This window comes from Hylobates moloch, unplaced genomic scaffold (assembly GCF_009828535.3).
Source record: "Hylobates moloch isolate HMO894 unplaced genomic scaffold, HMol_V3 SCAFFOLD_7, whole genome shotgun sequence".
Classification (NCBI taxonomy): domain Eukaryota; kingdom Metazoa; phylum Chordata; class Mammalia; order Primates; family Hylobatidae; genus Hylobates; species Hylobates moloch.
Genome location: NW_026652282.1, coordinates 132918667 through 132941071, shown reverse-complemented (window position 1 = coordinate 132941071; position 22405 = coordinate 132918667). Strand labels below are relative to the sequence as shown.

The window sequence follows — 22405 nt, the reverse complement described above, 5'->3', positions numbered from 1 at the left end:
AAAAAATGCTCATCATCACTGGCCATCAGAGAAATGCAAATCAAAACTACAATGAGATACCATCTCACACCAGTTAGAATGGCAATCATTAAAAAGTCAGGAAACAACAGGTGCTGGAGAGGATGTGGAGAAATAGGAACACTTACACTGTTGGTGGGACTGTAAACTAGTTCAACGATTGTGGCAGTCAGTGTGGCGATTCCTCAGGGATCTAGAACTAGAAATACCATTTGACCCAGCCATCCCATTAGTGGGTATATACCCAAAGGATTATAAATCATGCTACTATAAAGACACATGCACACGTATGTTCATTGCAGCACTATTCACAATAGCAAAGACTTGGAACCAACCCAAATGTCCATCAATGATAGACTGGATTAAGAAAATGTGGCACATATACACCATGGAATACTATGCAGCCATAAAAAAGGATGAGTTCATGTCGTTTGTAGGGACGTGGATGAAACTGGAAACCATCATTCTGAGCAAACTATCGCAAGGACAAAAAACCAAATACTGTAGATTCTCACTCATAGGTGGGAATTGAACAATGAGAACACTTGGACACAGGAAGGGGAACATCACACACTGGGGCCTGTCATGTGGTGGGGGGAGGGAGGAGGGATAGCATTAGGAGATACACCTAATGTAAATGACGAGTTAATGGATGCAGCACACCAACATGGCACATGTATACATATGTAACAAACCTGCACATTGTGCACATGCACCCTAGAACTTAAAGTATAATAATCATAAAAAAAAGCAGAAGGGGTAATGATAGATGCCTTTTGTGGGTCGATGATTCCCAGTTGCTCTCTATAGCATTCATGAGCTGTATGTTTCTTCAGGACCTTCTTTAGTTAGGCTGGGGGTATGTTGGAGGTAGATAATGGAGAAGAATACTGTATAACTCCCAAAGTACTTCTAGACTCTTATAAAGGACCTCAAATTTCAACCCTGCTAAATCTCCATACAGTGCCTAAGTATCTTTTATAGATTCCCAGTAATCAGTCATCTAGAATCTTCCTAAACACTTTTAATAGGGTATGTTTGTTATGTGGCTGTTGAATAGTTATATTGGTTAAATGTGTTTCCTCATGTTGAATGAATTCCTGGTCTCCCTATTGCAACTTCTGCCTATTAATTCTACTTCCATCACTAGGAGTTATTAAAAAAACCAGGTCTGAGTTCTCTTTTTCATAATACTCTATTAGATATTTAAGGACAGTGACTTTCTTGCACTACAAAACAAATTTTCTCAACCTAAGTTGAGAAACTTCCTAAGTAATTTCCAAACTTCTCACCATACTTTAAAATCTCATATGAACCATGTCTAGCTTGACAATAAATTTCTTAAAGTATTAGAAACAACACCAGATAGAGTCTGAATGAAATAGAGAACAATGTGATTTCTGGAAGTCACCTTTTACTTCTAGTTTGAAAACAAGCACACTATACTATTATCGCCTGTCTTATGAGACTGTGTCAGACACTTTATTGACTACCCAGTATTTATTTCTATCTTTCTTTACTAATAGGAGCCTTAATTTTGTTTGTGGTAATAATGTACTCAACCCCAGTTGAGACACTTGCTTTTTCAGGCTCTTTTTAAGCTAGAGCAGCCATGTCACACAGATATCTACATTTTGCATGCCATAATATCGCAAAGGTTACTATAAATCCTTATCTTTTGCTTCTGCCTCTCCTCTTTCCTCCAAGTGAATCTACTAATATTCCTCTCTCTTCCTGAACTTCTACTAGCAAAATCCATTCTACCCAAATTTCTCATCCAATTCTGACAGAGGAAGTATATAGGCAGCCTACTATTCTAAGCTTATTGAAAAGCTTATCTCTTTTAATCCTCAAAAATACCCTATGAACTCAGTAAAATTATCCACATTTTTCAAAAGAAAAGCAATGAGGATCAGAAAGGTGAAGACACTAGAGAGTAAGTAGTAAAGCTAGTATTTAAACATAGTTCAACATGTTTTTAACCCCTGCCCTGAGGTCTTCTTACTAAGAGTCCTTTGTCAGAGGGGCCAAGATGGCTAATTAGAAGCAGCCGTGGCCCGCCGCACTCAGAGGAATGAAAGAGGCAAGTGAATACAGCACCTTCAACTGAAATATCCAGGTTCTTGCACTGGGACTGATTAGGACAACTCGACCCACGGAGCACGAAGATAAGCAGGGTGGGGAAATGGCTCACTCAGGAGCGACACTGAGCCAAGGGAACCCCCAAACCCAGCCAAGGGAAGCAGTGAGTGATTGTGCAACCCCTGGAAACCACACTCTTCCCATGTATCTTTGCAATTTGCTGATCAGGAGATCCCCTTGTGAGCCCACCAGGGCCTTGGGGCTGACACACACAGTTGTTTGGAGTCTTGGCAGAGCAGGTGCTCAGGCACACAAAGAGACCCAGTAGCATTACATACTCCAGCCCCGGGATCCCCAACATAGATGTCTGCAACTCATGCAGGGCAAGAGAGCTGCACATACCCCTAGGAAAGGGGTGGAACCCAGGGAGCCGAGCAGCATTGTTCTTTGGGCCACACTTTCATGGCACCTCACAAGATAAGACCCACTGGCTTGGAATTCCAGCCAGCTACCAGCAACAGGGTGGAGCCTGCCTGAGGCTGGACAGAGGCCCCTGTGGGCAGGGGGAGGGGTGGACACCATCTCTGCTGTTTGGTCAACTCAGCTATTCCAACCTGCAGGCTTTGGAGAATCCAAATGGTCCAGACAGGAAGGGTCCCTCCATTGCCATATTGTGGCCAAACTGCTTCTTTAAGTGGGCCCAATCCATTCCTCCTCACTGGGCAGAACCTCCCAGCTGGGACTTCTGGCCATGCCTGCTTGCACATATTATGGACAGAGCTCTGAACTATCTCTAGGATGGAGTGCCCTGAGGAGGGGAGGGCTGCCACTTGGGTTGGTTGGACAACTCAGCCGTTCCAGCCTGCAAGCTTTGGAGAGTCCAAGCCAATGGGGACAGAGGTGGTTCCCCACCATGACATAGCTGTTTTGTTGAGGTGTGGCCAGACTGCTTCTTTAAGTGGGACCCCAATCCACTCCTCCTCATGGGGCAGATCCTCCTAGCAGGGTCCTCCAAGCCAGGGCCTCTGGCCACCCCCACCCATGTTCTATGGGGCCAACAGAGCTCTAATTTCTCCCTGAGACAGAGTGCCTGAGGGGCAAGGCAGGTCGCCACTTGAGACATTCGGGCTTCTTAGCCAGTCCAGTTTCTGGGCCGTGGAAAGCCCAAACCAGATGGGGGCTGAAAGGATCCCCAACACAGCACAGCTGCTCTACCACAAAGCAGCCAGACTGTGTCTTTAACTGGGTCCCTGATCCTGTTCCTACTGACTGGGTGAGAACCTCCAAATGGGGTCTCTAGCCACCTCCTACAGACCTGTTGGAGCCAGCAATAAATCAGTAGCCCTCTGGGATGGAGCTTCCAGAGAAAGAGGCAGGCTGCCATCTTTGCTGTTTTGCAGTCTTCACTGGTGACACCTCCAGGTATGGGAATAACTGAGGCAAGTAGGGTCTGGAGTGAACCCCCAGCAAATAGAAGCAGCCCTACAGAAGACTGGCTAGACCATTAAAAGAAAAACAAACACAAAACAACAACAACAAAAGTCCCCCACAAAGTCCCCATCCAAAGGTCAGCAACCTCAAAGATTGAAGGTAGTAAGCCCCCAAAGATGAGAAAGAATCAATACAAAAATGCAGAAAACTCAAAAAGTCAGAGTGCCCCTTTTCCTCCAAATGACTGCAATGCCTCTCCAGCAAGGGCTCAGAACTGGACTGAGGCTGGGATGGCTGAAATGACAGAAGTAAGCTTCAGAAGGTGGGTAATAATGAACTTTGCTGAGCTAAAGGAGCATGTTGTAACCCAATGCAAAGGGCTAAGAATTAAGATAAAACAATACAGGAGTGGATAGCCAAATTAGTCAGCATAGAGAGGAACATAACTGACCTGTTAGAACTGAAAAACACACTACAAGAACTTCACAATGCCATCACAAGTATTAATAGCAGAATAGACCAAGCAGATTATTCTCAGAGCTTGAAGACTATTTTTTCTGAAATAAGGCAGGGAGACAAGAATAGAGAAAAAAGAATGAAAAGGAATAAACAAAACCTTTGAGAAATGGGATTATGTAAATAGACCAAACCTTTGACTGATTGGGGTACCTGAAAGAGATGAGGAGAATAGAACCAAGTTGGAAAACATACTTCAGAATATCATCCAGGAAAAATTCCCCAACCAGCAAGACAGGCCAACATTCAAATTCAGAAAATGCAGAGAACCCCAGTAAGATACTTCATGAGAAGATCATCCCCACGACACATAATCATCAGATTCTTCAAGGTTGCAATGCAAGAAAAAATGTTAAGGGCAGCTAGAGAGAAAATCCAAGTTACCTACAAAGGGAAGCCCTTCAGACTAGCAGCAGACCTCTCAGTGGAAACCCCATAAGCCAGGAGGGATTAGGGGACAATATTCAACATTCTTAAAGAAAAGAATTTCCATCCCAGAATTTCCTATCCAGCCAAACTAAGCTTCATAAGCAAAGAAATAAGATCTTTTTCAGACAAGCAAATGCTGAGGGAATTTGTTACCACCAGATCTGCCTTACAAGAGCTCCAGAAGGAAGTACTAAATATGGAAAGGAAAGACCATTACCAGTCACTCCAAAACCACATTGAAGTACACAGACCAGTGACACTATAAAGCAACCACGTAAACAAGTCTGCAAAATAACTAGCTAACATCATAATGACAGGATAAAATCCATACATAACAATACTAACCTTAAATGTAAATGGGCTAAATGTCCCAATTAAATGATACAGAATGGCAAGCTGGTTAAAGAACCAAGACCCATTGGTATGCGGTCTTCAAGAGAACCATCTCACATGCAATAACACATATAGGCTCAAAACAAAGGGATGGAGGAAAATTTACCAAGCAAATGGAAAATAGAAAAAGGCAGTGGTTGCAATTCTACTTTCTGTCAAAACAGACTTTAAACCAACAAAAATCAAGAAAGAAAAAGAAGGGCATTACATAATGGTAAAAGGTTCAATTCAACAAGAAGAGCTAACTATCCTAAATATATATGCACCCAGTATAGGAGCACTAAGATTCATAAAGTAAGTTCTTAGAGACATTCAAAGAGACTTAGACTCCCACACAATAATAGTAGGAGACTGTAACATCCCACTGACAATACTAGACAGATCATTGAAACAGAAAATTAACAAAGTATTCAGGACCTTAACTCAGCTCTGGATCAAGTGGACTTGATAGATATTTATAGAACTCTTCACCCAAAAACAACAGAAAATACATTCTTCCATTCTTCTCATCGCCACATGGCACTTACTCTAAAATCGACCACATAAAGTAAAACATTCCTCAGCAAATGCAAAAGAACTGAAATCATAGCAGTCTGGCATCTCCCCTCTCACCCATGCTTCCTCTCTTGTCATGTGATCTCTTGCACGAATTGGCTCCCCTTCCCCTTCCACCATGAATGGAAGCAGCCTCAGGCTCCCAGCAGAAGCAGATGTTGGCAACTTGCTTCTTGTACAGCCTGCAGAACCATGAGCCAAAGAAGCATCTTTCTTTGTAAATTACCAAGCCTCAGGTATTCCTTTATAGTAACACTAAATGGACTAAGACAAGTAACAATAAGATGGAAGAGCTAAAAAACACAATGGGCTTTCAACAGGGCCATACTAACAAGATATAAAACACAGCCTAAACAAGTTACAGGTGATTAAACAGTAAGTGAACAGATTACTAGAACAAAAGTCAACATTAATAGAGGAAGATAATAGAATGCAGATTCTCTACAATATTATACACCATGTTCATAAAAGAAAATGTGACACAAAAAAAGCAATCACTAAAAATCAACCAAAAGATGCTCCAGATGTTAAATTTAAAAGAAAACAATGATAAAGTAGTTAGTATAAATAGTTTAAATAACTAAAAAAGGAGAGATGATATCAGGAAGACAGCAAGCTAGGCAGTGCTAACCTTCATCCTCTCACAAAAACAACAATTTAACAACTATTCATGGATGAAAATAGCTCTGGGACAGTTCTGGGGTACAATTAAAAAGGAACAGTAGCCAAGTGGAGCACAAAAATCAAGGATGGCTGTATAGAAAAAGGTAGGAAATATTTTACCCCTGGCTGGAAAAGCTCAGTCCCAAGAGGAATCTCCTTGGCTATGAGTTCCCACTGCAGAGAATAAGAAGAGCAGGAGGACCCCAGCAATCTTTGCCAGTGAGGACCCCAGAAGCCCTTGTGACCACCACAGACCCCTAAACAGCCTTCTGCTGGAGAGGACCCCTGCAGTCTTTGCAAATGTAAAACTCAGTTGATGGAGCCTCCTGGATCTCAAGTTACTGTGGCTCCCAAAGCCAGAGCAACCAAATCCCCCTCACCTGGATGATGCCACTGTGGGCCCCTCAAAGCCAGTGCCACTGCACTCCCCCAGCCAGTTGCCAAAAAGTACATGTGCCCCAGACCTAGTGCTACTGCCCACTTGACCCAGATGGTGCCCTCATACTCGCTCACAGGTGAAGGCTTTTCCCTATAGTAACCAGTCCATAAAGTCTGGAAGAAGTGACTTTTTTAAATGCACAGACACTGGGTTGGGCAGGGTCTTCAAGACAGCTGATTAGAGGTATCTCTCACTCACCTTGTCCACTAAGAAGAACCAAAATAGCAGGTAGATAATTACACCTCAAATAGATCATCCAAGAGAGGACACTGGAATTCAATAGCAAAATGACAGGAAACAAAGCAAGGAAAGGGAGGGAAGTGAGGCAGCCTGCTTGGCTAGGATTGGCTGGGAGCTGAGACAGACTCCCCAATGCATGGAAAACGTGAGAGACCATCAGCAGTCCACATTCCCATTATGAACTACTGAAATCCTAGTTTGAGAGAGCCCTTTAACCCTCCTTGGCCCTGAGACTAACATGGTGAGCTCTCTGGAAATCACAAGAAGGAACTGCACCAGAGAGAGTACCACAAGCTCCCAAGCCCTTGGCAACAGTGACACAGTATCATCTTTAGAGCACAGTCCACACTGGACTATGTGGTGCCCTGCATCCAGCACCAAGGTAGTAGTCATAGGCAGCAGGCAGCAATCCTTTCCCCTCACTTCCTGCAAAGGGGTGGCCATGTATTTTAACATGCCCCAAGGACAAATTCCACTGCCTGCTATTGCAGTGGCTGCAGACTGCTGCGGGCTGATGTATTAGTCTGTACTCACGCTGCTATGAAGAAATACCTGAGACTGGGTAATTTATAAAGAAATGAGAACTAATTGACTCACAGTTCCACAGGCTTGGGGAGGCCTCAGGAAACTTACAACTAGGGTAGAAGGGGAGGCAAACACATCCTTCTTCACAGGGTGGCAGGAAGGAGAAGAATGAGAGCTGAGTGAAGCAGAGAAGCCCTTTATAAAACCTTCAGATATCAAGAGAACTTACTATAACGAGAACAGGATGGAGGAAACCACACCCATGATTCCATTATCTCCACCTGGTCCCTCCCATGACACATGGGGATTATGGGAACTACAATTCAAGATGAGATCTGGGTGGCTATACAGCCAAACCATATCACTGTACCCCTGGCCCCTCCCAAAATTCAAGTCTTCACATTTCAAAATGCAATCATGCTTTCCCAACAGTCCCCCAAAGTCTTACTTATTCCAGCATTAACCCAAAAGTCTAAGTCCAAAGTCTCATCTGAGACAAGAACGTCCCTTCTACCTGAGCCTGTAAAATCAAAAGCAAGTTAGTTACTTCCTAGATACAATGGGGATACAGGCATTGGGTAAATATATCCAATCCAAATGGGTTAAATTGGCCAAAATGAAGAGGCTACAGTCCCCATGAAAGCATGAAATCCAATGGGGCAGTCCATCTTGAAGCTCCAAAATGATCTCCTTCGACTCCATGTGTCACATCCAGGTCACGCTGATGCAAGAGGTGAGCTCCCACAACCTTGAGCAGCTCCACCTTTTTGGCTTTGCAGGGTACAGGCCCCTTCCTGGCTGCTTTCATGGCTGGCGTTGAGTATTTGCAGCTTCTTCAGGCACGTGGTGCAAGCTTTCAGTGGATCTACCATTCTGGGGTCTGGATGATGGTGGCCTTCTTCTCACAGTTCCATTAGGCAGTGCCCCAGTGGGGACTCTGTGTGGGGGTTCACACCCTACATTTCCCTTCTGCACTGCTCTAGCAGAGGTTCTCCATAAGGGCTCTGCCCCTGCAGCAGACTTCTACCTGAACACCATGACTTGAGGCTGCACAGAGCAGGAAGGCCCTGGACCTGGCCCAGGAAACGATTTTTTCCTCCTAGGCCACTGGGCCTGTGATGGGAGGGATGATTTAGGGTATCTGGTGAAAGAAATTTTTAAGTGGCAAAGCATTGAAGAGGAAGCAGAGCATAAATATTTGAAAAATTTGCAGCCTAGTGATTCAATAGAAAAGAAAATCCCATTTTCTGCAAAGAAATTCTCAGCATCCCACCCTACCAGTACCAATTTACTGTATTAGTCCATTCTCACACTGCTATGAAGAAATACCTGAGACTGGGTAATTTATAAAGAAAAGAGGCTTAATTGACTTACAGTTCTGCTGTGTTAGGGAGGCCTCAGGAAAATTACAGTCATGGTGGAAGGAGAAGCAAACACATCCTTCTTCACATGGCAGCAGGAAGGAGAAGAAGAATGACAGCCAAGTGAAGGGGGATGCCCATTGTAAAATCATCAGATCTCATGAGAACTTACTATCATGAGAACAGGATGTGGAAAACAGGCCCCATGATTCAATTATCTCCACTTGGTCCTTCCCATAATGCATGGGGTTTGTGAAAATAAAAATCATGATGAGATTTGGGTGGGGACACAGATAAACCATATCAGCTGATGTGTAGGCAAAGCCAACTACCTATGGCTGCTCCCAGGGAAAGCAATTCCACCTTCTTAAGTAACTTAGTAACAGCACAGCCATTGCCACCTTCACCTGAGCATTCTGTTGATGACCTATGGCTCACCTCACCCCTACATAACACAATCAGCATCTTCATGAAGCATGATGGGGGTGGTGTGAAACCACAGCTCAGCCAGGCTCCACCTCATGCCCAAGATCCAAGCATATCAGTCAGAGGCCCAGGGATTGACCAGCCCAGTTCACCACTAGTAGCACCTGAGCACTCCTCCCAGGGTCTGACATCAGGCCCACTCAACCTGCTGTTACCACCAAAGCTGGTGCCCACCCCCGTGCATCACCTTCCAGTCTGGGCGCTGGCCTCCCCAACCCATCACAGCCACTGCCAACACCAGCATGAGCCTAATATAGCTACTGGATAGCCCTACCATAGCTACTGCCATCAGCCACATCATGCAGGCTATCCAGGGCCTTGAGGACCCACCCACATGCTCAGCCCATCAATGTCATTCCTGGCACCTGAACAAGCCACCTGGAGGCTTAAGAGTCAGCCTTAGAGGACCCATTAACACTGGCACCAATGTGTGCCAACCTAAAACCCAGGGACAGATTCGCCCACCCCACCATTGCTAACATTGGGACCCAAAAACTGGCCTACCTGGCATCCCAGTCACCAGCAAAATTTCACCCCAGCCTCCAGTAGTAGCCACAACCTAAGCCACTGAGGAAATCAGTTATCACTGATGCTGTTTATAGCCAAATAATTCATGCAAAGACTACACTACTCCCCACATTCCAAAGTTAAAGCACTCTCCTATGATAGCAATGTTTTTAAGTGGAAAAAGTGACTGTTTTTGTATGGATATCAGTGTAAGGACAAAAGAAACATTAAAAAGAAATATGACACCTACAAAGGGGCACAATAATTCTCCAGCAACAGCTCCCAATTAAAAAAAGCAAAAGGCCAGGCACGGTGGCTCATGCTGCAATCCAAGCACTTTGGGATGCCAAGGCAGGTGGATCACTTGAGGTCAGGAGTTTATGACCAGCCTGGCCAACAGGGCGAAACCACATCTCTACTAAAAACAAACAAACAAAAAATAGCTGTGTGTGGTGACACATGCATAGAATCCCAGGTACTCAGGAGGCTGAGGCAGGAGAATCACTTGCACCTGGAAGGCGAAGGTTGCAGTGAGCTGAGTTTGCACCACTGCACTCCAGCCTGGGTGACAGGGTGAGACTCCATTTCAAAAAAAAAAAAAAAAAAAAAGAAGAAAGAAAAAAAAAGCATGAAATCCCCCAAAATTCAAAATTTTGATACTAAAAAAGCTTAGTGATATATAAGAGAATTCCAGAAAACAATAGAAAGAAATAAGAAAAATAATTCAGGATACAAATGAGAAATTTACCGAAGAGATAGATATAATAAAAATAAACCAAACAGAAATCCTGGAGTAAAGAATTAATTGTATGAAATACACACTGGATTCAAAAGTTACAACAATAGACTACATCAAGCAGATGGAAGTCTCAGAACTTGATGACAAGTTTTTTGAAATAACCCAGTCAGACAAGAGTATAGAAAAAATAATAAAAAAGAATAAGCAAATCCTTCATGACATAAGGGACCCCATAGGTGACATATCTTTGAATTATCACAGTTCCAATAGGCAAAGAGAGAATGAAAGGGTAAGAAAACCTATTAAACAAAATAATAGACACAAATTTCCCAAGCAAAGAGATGTAAACATCCAGATGCAGGAAGCCCAGAGACTGCCAAACAGATACAATGCAAAAAGCTCTTCTCCACAGCACACTGTACTTAAACTGTCAAAAGTCAAAGACAAAGAGAGAACTCTAAAATTAGCAAGAGAAAAGCATCTAGTCACTTATAAAGGAATCCCCATTAGACTAACAGCAGATTTCTCAGCAGAAACCTTATAAATAGGAGAGAATTGGATGATATATTCAAAGTGCAGAAAGAAAAAAATTGTCAGCTAAGGACATTAAACCTAACAAAGTTATCCTTTATAAATGAAGCAGAAATAAACTATTTTCCAGAAAAACAATAGCTGAGAAAATTTATCACCACTAGAATGGCTCTACAAAAAATACTTAAGGGAGTCCTACACATGGAAGCAAAACATGATATCTACTATCATGAAAACATATGAAAGTATAAAACCCATTAATAGAGCAAACCTACAAATAAGGATGAGAAAGGAATAAAATATTATCACTATAGAAAACCACCAAACCACAATGATAAACAATAATAGAGAAAGAAAGTAATGAAGAATATTAAAAACAACCAGAAAACAATGAACAATATGAGAAGAACAAAACCTCACATATCCATAATAACCTTAAATGTGAATGGGTTAAATTCTCCACTTAAAATGCATAGAATGGTTGAACGAATAAAAACATGGCTCAAGTATATGCTGCCTACAAGAAATGAACTTTACCTGTAAAGACATATATAGAATGAAAGTATAGGGATAGAAAAATATATTTCACACAAACAGAAAGTAAAAATAAGCAGGAGTAGTTATACTTAGAAAAAACAAACTTTAAGTCAAAATAGTAAAAAAATATATTATTATATAATAATAAAGAGATCAATCCATGGAGAGGATGTAACAATTATAAATATACATGCACCCAATATTGGAGCTCAGATTCATGAAGCAAATATTACTAGATCTAAAGAGAATGGCTCAATATAATAATAGTGAGGGATTTCAACACCCTACTCTTAGACAGATCATCTAAAACACTGGATTTATTTATTTATTTATTTCGAGGCCAGGTTATAAGACTGGCAAATTTTTGTATTTTTGGTAGAGACAGAGTTTTACCATGTTGCCAAGGCTGGCATCGAGCTCCTGGGCTCAAGTGATCCACCTGCCTTGGCCTCCCAAAATGCTGGGATTACAAGTGTGAGCCACCATGCCTGGCTGAAACACTGGATTTAAATCAGGCTTTAAACCAAATGGATCTAACAGACATTTACAAAATATGTCATCCAATAGTTGTAGAACACACATTCTTCTCAAAAGCACATGGAACATTCTATAGAGTAGGCAATATGTTAGGACACAAAACAAGTCTTAAACTTTAAAATACCTAAGTCATATCAAGCATCTTGTCAGATCACAGTGGAAAAAAATTAGAAATCAATACAAAACAACTTTGGAAATCATACGAATACATGGAAATTAAACAACATGCTCCAGAAAGACCACTGGGTCAATGAAGAAATTAAGATGGGAATTAAAAATCATTGAAACAAATGAAAATAAAAATACAGCATACCAAAACCTATGGGATACAGCAAAAGCAGTGATAAGAAGGAAGTTTACAGCAATAAATGCCTATATTAAAAAAGTAGAAAGATTTAAAATATTAAATCTTTAAAATTTTAAATAAACTTTTAAAGTTAAAAAAATCTAACAATGTAGCTTAAGGAACTAGAAAAGCAGCAACAAACCAAATCCAAAATTAGCAGAAGGAAAGAAATAATAAAGATCAGAGCAGAACTACACAAAATAGAGGAAAAAAATACAGTGCATCAATGGAACAAACAGTAAGTTTTTTAAAAAGATAAACAAAATTGATAAATTGCAAGCTAGACTAACCAAGAAAAGAAGGGAGAACACAAACATTAACAAAATTAGAAATGGAAGACATTACAAGTGATACTATAAAAATGCAAGGGATCATCAGGGATTATTATGAAAACTATATACTAACAACAAGAAAACCTAGAGGAACTGGATACATTTCTGGAAGCATACAACCTAACAAGATTGAATCAGGAAGAAATAGAAAACCTAGATGGAAAAATAATGAGTAGTGAGATTGAATTAATAATTAAATGTCTCCCAACAAAGAAAAGTCCAGGACTGGATTCATTGCCAAATTCTACCAAACATATAAAGAAGAACTAATGCCAACACTTCTCAAACTATTCTAAAAAGTTCAAAGTGTAAGAAAACTTCCCAACTCATCCTATGAGACCAGCATTACTCTAATAACAAAATCAGAAAATGGCACAATAAATTTAGAAAAGTACAGGTCAATATTCCTGAAGAACATAGACACAGAAATTCTCCACAAGATACTAGGAAACCAAATCCAACAGCACATCAAAAAATGAATACACCATGATTAAGTATAATTTATACCAGGGATGCAAGGATGTTTCAACATATGCAAATCACTGAATGTCATGAATCACATCAAAAGAATAAGAAACAAAAAGCATATGGTCATCTCAACAGATGCAGAAAAAGCATTTGATAAAATTCAATATCATTTCATGATTAAAAACTCGAAAAACTAGGCATAGAAGGAACCTTTATTATTTCAAAATAGTAAATGCCATATATGACAAACCCGCAGCTAGAATCATACTGAACGGGGAAAATTTGAAAGCCTTCCCTCAAAGAATTGGAACAAGACAAGGATGCCTATGTTTACCACTTTTATTCAACATAGTACTGGAAGTCCTAGGCATAAGAATCAGGCATAGCAATCAGGCAAGAGAAAGTAATAAAAAGAACCCAAATTAGAAAAGATAAAGTCAAATTATTTGTCTTTGTAGACAACATAAACTTACATTTAGAAAAATGAAAATACTATACCAAGAAGCTCTTAGAACTGATGAACAACTTTAGTAAAGTTGCAGGGTATAAAAACATAGAAAAATCAAGAGCTTTTCTATACACCAATAATGAAATGTCCATACAAGACATCAAGAGGGCATTCCTGTTTACAATGGTCACAAAAACAAACAAACAAACAAACAAAAAAACCTCAGAATATAACCAAAGAGGCAAAAGATCTCTACAACAAAAACTACAAAACATTCGTGAAAAAAATTGAAGAGGACACAAACAAATGGAAAATCATCACATGTTCATGGATCAGAGGGATTAATATCATGAAAATGACCATACTGCTCAAAGCAACCTACAAATTAAATGCATTTCCTATCAAAATACGAATGTCATTTTTCACAGAATTAGAAAAAAAATCCTAAAATTTATATTGAACAAAGTGTCTGACTAGCCAAAGCAATCCTGAGCATAAAAAAACAAAGCTGGAAAAATCACACTACCCAGTTTCAAAATACAAGGCTATATTAACGAAAACAGCATGGTACTAGTATAAAAATAGACATATACCTCAAAGGAACAGAATAGAGAACCCAGAAATAAATCCACAGATTTACAGCCAATCAATCATTACAAAGTCTTCAAGAATTTTCACTGGGGAAAGAGGATACCCTCTTAAACAAATGGTGTTGGAAAACTGGATAACAATAATTTTCGATTATTGTGAAACTAGAGCCCTATCTCTCACTATGTACAAAAACTAATTCAAGATAGATTAAAGACAAATGTAAGACCTGAAACTATAAAACGACTATAAGAAAACCCAGGGAAAACTCCTCAGCACCTTGATTTAGGCAAAGATTTCATGACTAAGTCCTCAAAAGCACAGACAACACAATCAAAAATAGACAAATGGGACTATATTCAACTAAAAAGCTTCTGCACAGAAAAGAAAGAAATCAATAGGGTGAAGAAACAACCTATGGAATAAGAGGAAATATTTGCAAACTACTCATCTGACAGGGGATTAATATCCAGAATATACAAGGAACTCAATCAACTCAACAGTAAAAAAGAAAATAATCCCATCAAGATGTGGGCAAAGGACATGAATACATATTTCTCAAGAGGAGACATACAAATGGTCAAGAGCTATGTGAACAAATGACCAACATCACTAATCCTCAGGGAAATGCAAATCAAAACCACAATGAGACATTATCTTACCACAGTTAGAATGGCTATTATTAAAAAGACAAAAATAACAATTGTTGGCAAGGATGTAGTGAAATGGGAACTCTTACAGTGCTGATGGGAATGTAAGTTAGTAATCCCCTATGGAAAACAGTATAATGATTTATCAAAAAACTAAAAATAGAACTACCATACAATCCAACAATCCCACTAGTGGGTATTTATCTAAAAGAAAATAAATCAATATATCAAAAAGATGCATGCACTCCCATGTTTATTGCCACACTATTCACAATAACAAAGATATGGAATCAACCTACATGTCCATTAATGCACAAATGGATTAAGAGGATGTGGTCTTTATATATATGACCATAAAAAAGAATTAAATCATGTTATTTGCAGCAACACGGATGGAACTGAAGTACATTATGTTAAGCAAAATAAGCCAGGCACAGAATGACAAATTTCACACGTTCTCACTCATACATGGGATCTAAACAAGTAGATCACAGAGGTAGAAAGTGAAATGATGGATACCAGAGAGTGGGAATTGTGTATGGGTTGGTGAAAGAAAGGTTGGTTAATGGGTACAATAATACAACTAGATAGAATATGTTCTAACGTTTGATAGCAGAGTAGGGTGATGATAGTTAACAACAATGCATTGTATTTTTAAAAACAGCTAGAAGACTTGAAATGTACCCATATATAAATGATAAATATCTGGGTGATGGATATTCTATATACCCTGTGTATTAGGGTTCTCTAGAGGGAAAGAACTAATAGGATAGATGTATATATAAAGGGGATTTTATTAAGGAGTATTGACTCACACAATCACAAGGTGAGGTCCCACAATAGGCCATCTGCAGGCTGAGGAGAGAGGAAGCCAGTCTGAATCCCAAAGCCTCAAAAGTAAGGAAGCCAACAGTGCAGCCTTCAGTCTGTTGTTGAAGGTCCAAGAGTCCCAAAGCTGAAGAACTTGGAGTCTAATGTTTGAGGGCAGGAAGCATTTAGCATGGGAGAAAAATGTAGGCGGGGATACCAAGCCAGTCTAGTCTTTTCACGTTCTTCTGCCTGCTTTTATTCTGGCCACACTGGCAGCTCATTAGATTGTGCCCACCCAGATTGAGGGTGAGTCTGCCTTTCCGAGTCCAATGATTCAAATGTTAATCTCCTTTGACAACACCCTCATATACACACCCAGGAACAATACTTTGCATTCTTCAATCCAATCAAGTTGACAATATTAACCATCACACCCTGACTTTATCATTACATATTCTACACATGTAATAAATTTCACATATATCCCACAAATATGTACAAATACAATATATCAAAAATTTAAATAAAAATAAAAGTACAGATTCCAGTGCTAAGCTACATGAAATGTGAAAAATCAGGGAAACATGACACCATCAAAGCAACACAACAAATTTCCAGTAACCTACCCAAAATAAATGAAGACCTACGAAATGCCTGATGACGAATTCAAAATAATAAATCTAAAGAAGCTCAGCAAGCTACAAGAGAATACAGATAGACTACTCAACAACATCAGGAAAACAATACATGAACAAAAATGGTCCAAAAATATTAGAAATTATTAAAAAAGATCCAAACAGAAGTTCTGGATCTGAAGAATACAGTGGCAAAACTAAAAAATGCAATAGACCACTTCAACAGCATATTCAATCAGAGAGAAATAATTAGCCAACTCAAAAACACATCTTTTGAAATTATACAGTAAGAAGAGAAAAAAATGAAAAAGAATGAGAAAAGCCTACAGGATTTATGGAACACTATTATGACATACACATTATGATATTCCCCAGAACAGAAGTGAGAGGGAAAGGAGAGAAAAGCATATTTAAAGAAATAATGACTCAAAACTTCTCAAATCTGGGGAAGAAAATAGATACCTAGATTCAAGAAGCCCAAATAACGTCACATAAGTGGAACATAAACAGGTCTACACTAAGGCATTATAATTAATTTGTCAAAAGTCAAAGCCAAAGAGATAATTTTTAATTAGCAAGAGAAAAGCGACTCATCACATATAAAGTAACTTCAATAAGACTTTTAGTGGATTTCTCAGCAGAAGTCTTGTAGGCCAGGAGAGAGTGGGATGATACATTCAAAGTATTGAAATTTAAAAAAAAAACTGCCAACAAGATAACTATACCTGGAAAAACTATCCTTTAAAAATGAAAGAGACATAAAGTCTTTCCCAGACAAACAAAAACTGAGGGAGATAATCACCATTACATATGCCTTATAAGAAACACTTAAAGGAGTTCTTCAAATTGAAATGAAAACACGCTGGGCATGGGCTCATGCCTACAATCCCAGCACTTTGGGAGGCCAAGGCAGGCATATTGCTTGAGCTCAGGACTTCAAGACCAGCCAAGGCAACATGGCAAAACCCTGTCTCAACAAAAAAATAAAAAATTAGCCAGGCATCGTGACATGTGCCTGTAGTACCAGCTACTTGGGAGGCTGAGGTAGGAGGATCACTGGAGCTCAAGGAGGTCAAGGCTGAAATGAGCTGTGATCACACCACTGCACTCCAGCCTGGATGACAGAGTGAGACCCTGTCTCAAAAAATAATAATAAAATAAAATAAAAACATGCTAAACAGCAACATAAAAGCACATGAAAGCATAAATCTTACTAGTAAGTGTAAATATATAGACAAATACAGAATAATGGAACATTGTAATGATGGTAATTACTGTGGGCAGCAAGCCACCCAGGTGCCGAGGCAAGAGACCAAGGACACGAGCTGTTCCAGTATAATAAAATATAAAACAAGAATAGTCATACCAGATATAGATCTTAGATATGATTATATATGAATATCATTAATCATTAGTTGGTAGTAATTACTCTTTGTCCCAATATTATAATAATCCCTGCTTTATAATCATAACCTAGGAAAAACCAGGCCATACAGAGATAGGAGCTGAGGGGACATAGTGAGGTGTGACCAGAAGACAGGAGTGCGAGCCTTCTGTTATGCCTGGACAGGGCCACCAGAGGGCTCCTTGGTCTAGCGGTGATGCCAGCATCTGGGAAGATGCCCGTTGCCAGGCGGACCTTGGTCTAGTGGTAGCAAGAGGTGTCAAGAAACAACACCCACTACTTAGCAGACCGGGAAAGGGAGTCACATTTTCCCCGGGGGATTTTAGAGAAGACTCTGCTCCTCCACCTGTTGTGGAGGGCCTGACACCAGTCAGGCTTTCCCACAGTTATCCGGAGGCCTAACCGTCTCCCTGTGATGCTGTGCTTCAGTGGTCATGCTCCTAGTCCACCTTCATGTTCCATCCTGTACACCTGGCTCTGCCTTCTAGATAGCAGTAGTAAATTAGTGAAAGTACTAAAAGTCTCCGATATGTAGAAATAATGGTGTAAGCTGTCTTTCTCTGTCTTCTCTCTCTCTCTGCCTCGGCTGCCAGGCAGGGAAGGGCCCCCTGTCCAGTGGACACGTGACCCACGTGACCTTACCTATCATTGGAGAAGACTCACATTCTTTACCCTGCCCCTTTTGCTTTGTATTCAATAAATAACAGCGAAGCTAGACATTTGGGGCCACTACCGGTCTCTGCGCATTGGTGGTAGTGGTCCTCCAGGCCCAGCTGCCTTTTCTTTTATGTCTTTGTCTTGTGTCTTTATTTCTACACTCTCTCGTCGCTGCACACGGGGAGAGACCCACCGACCCTGTGGGGCAGGTCCCTACAAATTACTATTACCCTAATATAAAAGTTAAAAAACAAAAATATTAAGAATAACTATAACCACAAAAATTTGTTAATGACTGCTCTATATAAAAGAAGTACACTCTGACTACAAGAACACAATGTGAGGGAAGGACATAAAAGTATAAAGTTTTTATATGGGATCAAATTTAAGTTGTTATCAACTTAAAGTAGACAGTTATAACTACAAGACATCTTATGCAAGCCTTGTAGTAACCACAAATAAAAAACCTATAATAGACACACAAAAGATGAAGAGAAAAGAATCAAAGCAAATGACTATAAAAAACCACCAAATAAAGAACACAAGAGAGGACTAGAGGAACAAAACAACAGCAAAATGGAGAGAAAACAACGAGCAACATGGCAATAATATATTGATATGGTTTGGCTGTGTCCCTACCCAAATGACATCTTGAAACGTAGCTTCTATAATCCCCACGTGTTATGGGAGGGATCCAGCGAGAAGTAATTGAATCATGGAGGCAAGTTTTTCCCATGCTATTCTCATGACAGTGAGTAAGTCTCAGGGATGGCTTGATAAAGGGAAGTTACCCTGCACATGCTCTCTTGCCTACCACCATGTAAGATGTGCCTTTGCTGCTCCTTCACCTTTGCCATGATTGTGAGGCCTCCCCAGGCATGTGAAACTGTGAGTCCATTAAACCTATTTTTCTGTATAAATTACCCAGTCTCAGGTATGCCATTATAGCAGTGTAAGAATGGACTAATATAGTAAATTGGTACCAGTAGAGTGGGGTACTGCTATTAAGATACCCAAAAATGTGGAAGCAACTTTGGAACTGGGTAACAGGCAGAGATTGGAACACTTTGGATGGCTCAGAAAAAGACAGGAAGATGTGGGAAAGTTTGGAGCTCCCTAGAGATTTGTTGAATAGTTTTGACCAAAAAGTCCAGGCTGAGGTGGTCTCACATGGAGATGAGGAACTTATTGAGAACAAGAGCAAAGGTGATTCTTGCTATGCTTTAGCAAAGAGACTGGTGGCATTTTACCCCTGCCCTAGAGATCTGTGGAACTTTGAACTTGAGAGAGATGATTTAGGTTATCTGGTGGAAGAAATTTCTAAGCAGCAAAGTATTCAAGATGTGACTTGGGTGCTCTTAAAAGCATTCAGTTTTACTGATTCACAAAGATATGATTTGGGATTAAAACTTATGTTTAAAACGGAAGCAGAGCAGAAAAACTCAGAAAATTTGCAGCCTCACAATGGGAAAGAACAGAAAAACCCATTTTCTGAGGAGAAATTCAAGCCAGCTGCAGAAATTTGCATAAGTAATGAAGAGCCAAATGTTAATCGCCAGACAATGGGGAAAATGTCTCCAGAGCATGCCAGCAGTCTTCACAGCAGCCCCTCCCATCACAAGCCGGGAGACCTAGGAGAAAAAAACTGGTTTTATGGGCCTTGCTGCTTTGTCCAGTTTCAGGACTTGGAGTCCTGCATCCCAGCCATGGCGAAAAAGGACCAACATACAGCTCAGGCAGGCCATTGCTTCAGAGAGTGCAAGCCGCAAGCCTTGGCAGCTTCCACATGGTGTTGGGCCTGCTGGTGCTCAGAAGTCAAGAACTGAGGTTTGGGAACCTCTGCCTAGATTTCAAAGGATGCATGGAAACACCTGGATATCCAGGTAGAAGCCTGCTGTAGGGGCAGAGCCCTCATGGAGAACCTCTGCTAGGGCAGTGCAAAAGGGAAATGTAGAGTGGGAGCTGTCACACAGAGTCCCCACTGGGGCACTGCCTAGTGGAGCTGTGAGAAGAGGGCCACCATCATCCAGCCCCCAGAATGGCAGATCCACCAACAGCTTGCACTGTGCACCTGGAAAAGCCTCAGACACTCAACTCCAGCCCATAAAAGCATCCAGGAGGTGGTGGGGGCTGTACCCTGCAAAGCCACAGGGACGGAGCTGCCCAAGACCATGGGAACTCACCTCTTGCATCAGTGTGAACTGGATGTGAGACATGGAGTCAAAGAAGATCATTTTGGAGCTTTAAGATTTGACTGCCCCACTGGATTTCAGACTTGCATGGGCCCTGTAGCCCTTTTGTTTTGGTCAATTTCTCCAATTTGGAACAGGTGTATCTACCCAATGACTGTATCCCCATTGTATCTAGGAAGTAACTAACTTGCTTTTGATTTTACAGGCTCATAGGCAAAAGGTACTTGCCTTGTCTCAGGTGAGACTTTGGACCGTGGACTTTTTAGTTAATGCTGGAATGAATTAAGACTTTGAGGGACTGTTGGGGAGGCAGGATTGGTTTTGAAATGTGAAGACATGAGATTTGTGAGGGGCCAGGGGTGGAATGACATGGTTTGGCTGTGTTCCTACCTAAATCTCATCATGAATTGTAGCTCCCATAATCCCCAAGTTTCATCGGAGGGACCCAGTGGGAGGTAATTGAATCACAAGGGTGGGTTTTTCCCATGCTGTTCTCATAATAGTGAATAAGTCTCATGAAATCCAATGGTTTTATAAAGGGCAGTTTCCCTGCAATGCTCTCTTGCCTGCTGCCATAAAAGATGTACCTTTGCTCCTCCCCAGCCATGTGAAACTGTGAGTCCATTAAACCTCTTTTTCTTTATAAATTACCCAGTCTCAGGTATTTCTTCATATCAGTATGAAAATGGACAAATACATATGTCTTCACTTATCAATAATTATTTTAAATATATATCAATTGAACTTTCCAGTTCAAAAGACATAAAATGGCTGAATGAAACCAAGTGTTGAGCCATAAAATAAATCACAAATCTCAATACATTTCCAAGGACTGAAAACTTATATATTCCCTGACCACATGAAGTTAAATTGAAAATTAAATAATACACTTTTAAGAATTAAGTGGATCTAAGAAATCACATTATACATCCTACAATATTGTGAAATGAATTATTATAAAAAAGCAACACATCAAAATTTATAGACTGCAACTAAAACAGTTCCTAAACGGAAATTTACAGCTTTAAATGCTTACATTAGTAAAGGAGAAAGGTTCAAACTCAAACACATTTGTAACTTCCTTAAGCAACTAGAAAAATGAGAGGAAAATAAACCTAAAGGAAGTAGAAGGAAAGAATAACCAGAGCAGAAATCAATGAAATACACAACAGATTAAAAATACAAAAAATTTTAAAAGTCAATAGCGTCATTGAAATGAATACTCTGACAAGTCAGCAACAAAATGAATCAAAAAAAAACAAAAAGGAGTGAGGAAACACAAATTCTCAACATGCCCAGGAATGAATGAAAGGATGTATCAGCAGATTCTAGAGATGCTGGAAGTATAACAAGGAAATATTAAGATCAACTTCAGTCAAAAAATGCAAAAAAAACCAAAAATAGACAAATACAAGTTACTAAAAGCGACTGAAGAAGAAATTTAAAATGGGAATTGTCCTATAGCTATTAAAGAAATTAAAATCAGAACAAAAAACCTTTTTTTGTGAAGAAAATTTCAGACCCATATAGTATTACTGGTGAATTATATCAAACACATAAAAAGCAATAGGCGTTGGCGTGGATGTGGTGAAAAGGGACGGTGCATACACTGCTAGGTGGGAATGTATAACCTCTATGGGAAACAGTATGGAGATTCCTTAAAGAACTAAAAGTAGATCTACCACGCGATCCAGCAATCCCACTACTGGGTATCTGCCCAAAGGAGAAGTCATTATATGAAAAACACATACGCACACATATGTTTATTTCAGCACAATTCACAAATGCAAAGATATAGAACGAACCTAAGCACCAATCAACCAATGAGTAGATATAGAAAATGTGGTAAGTACACACCGTGGAGAACTACTCAGCCATAAAGAGG

General features: G+C 40.2%; 1 protein-coding gene across 1 annotated transcript in view; it reads right to left on the bottom strand.

Annotated features, from left to right (window-relative positions):
• Positions 1 to 22405, bottom strand: part of CLIC2 (chloride intracellular channel 2) — a 109802-nt gene that overhangs the window by 85403 nt on the left and 1994 nt on the right. The window lies entirely within an intron of this gene.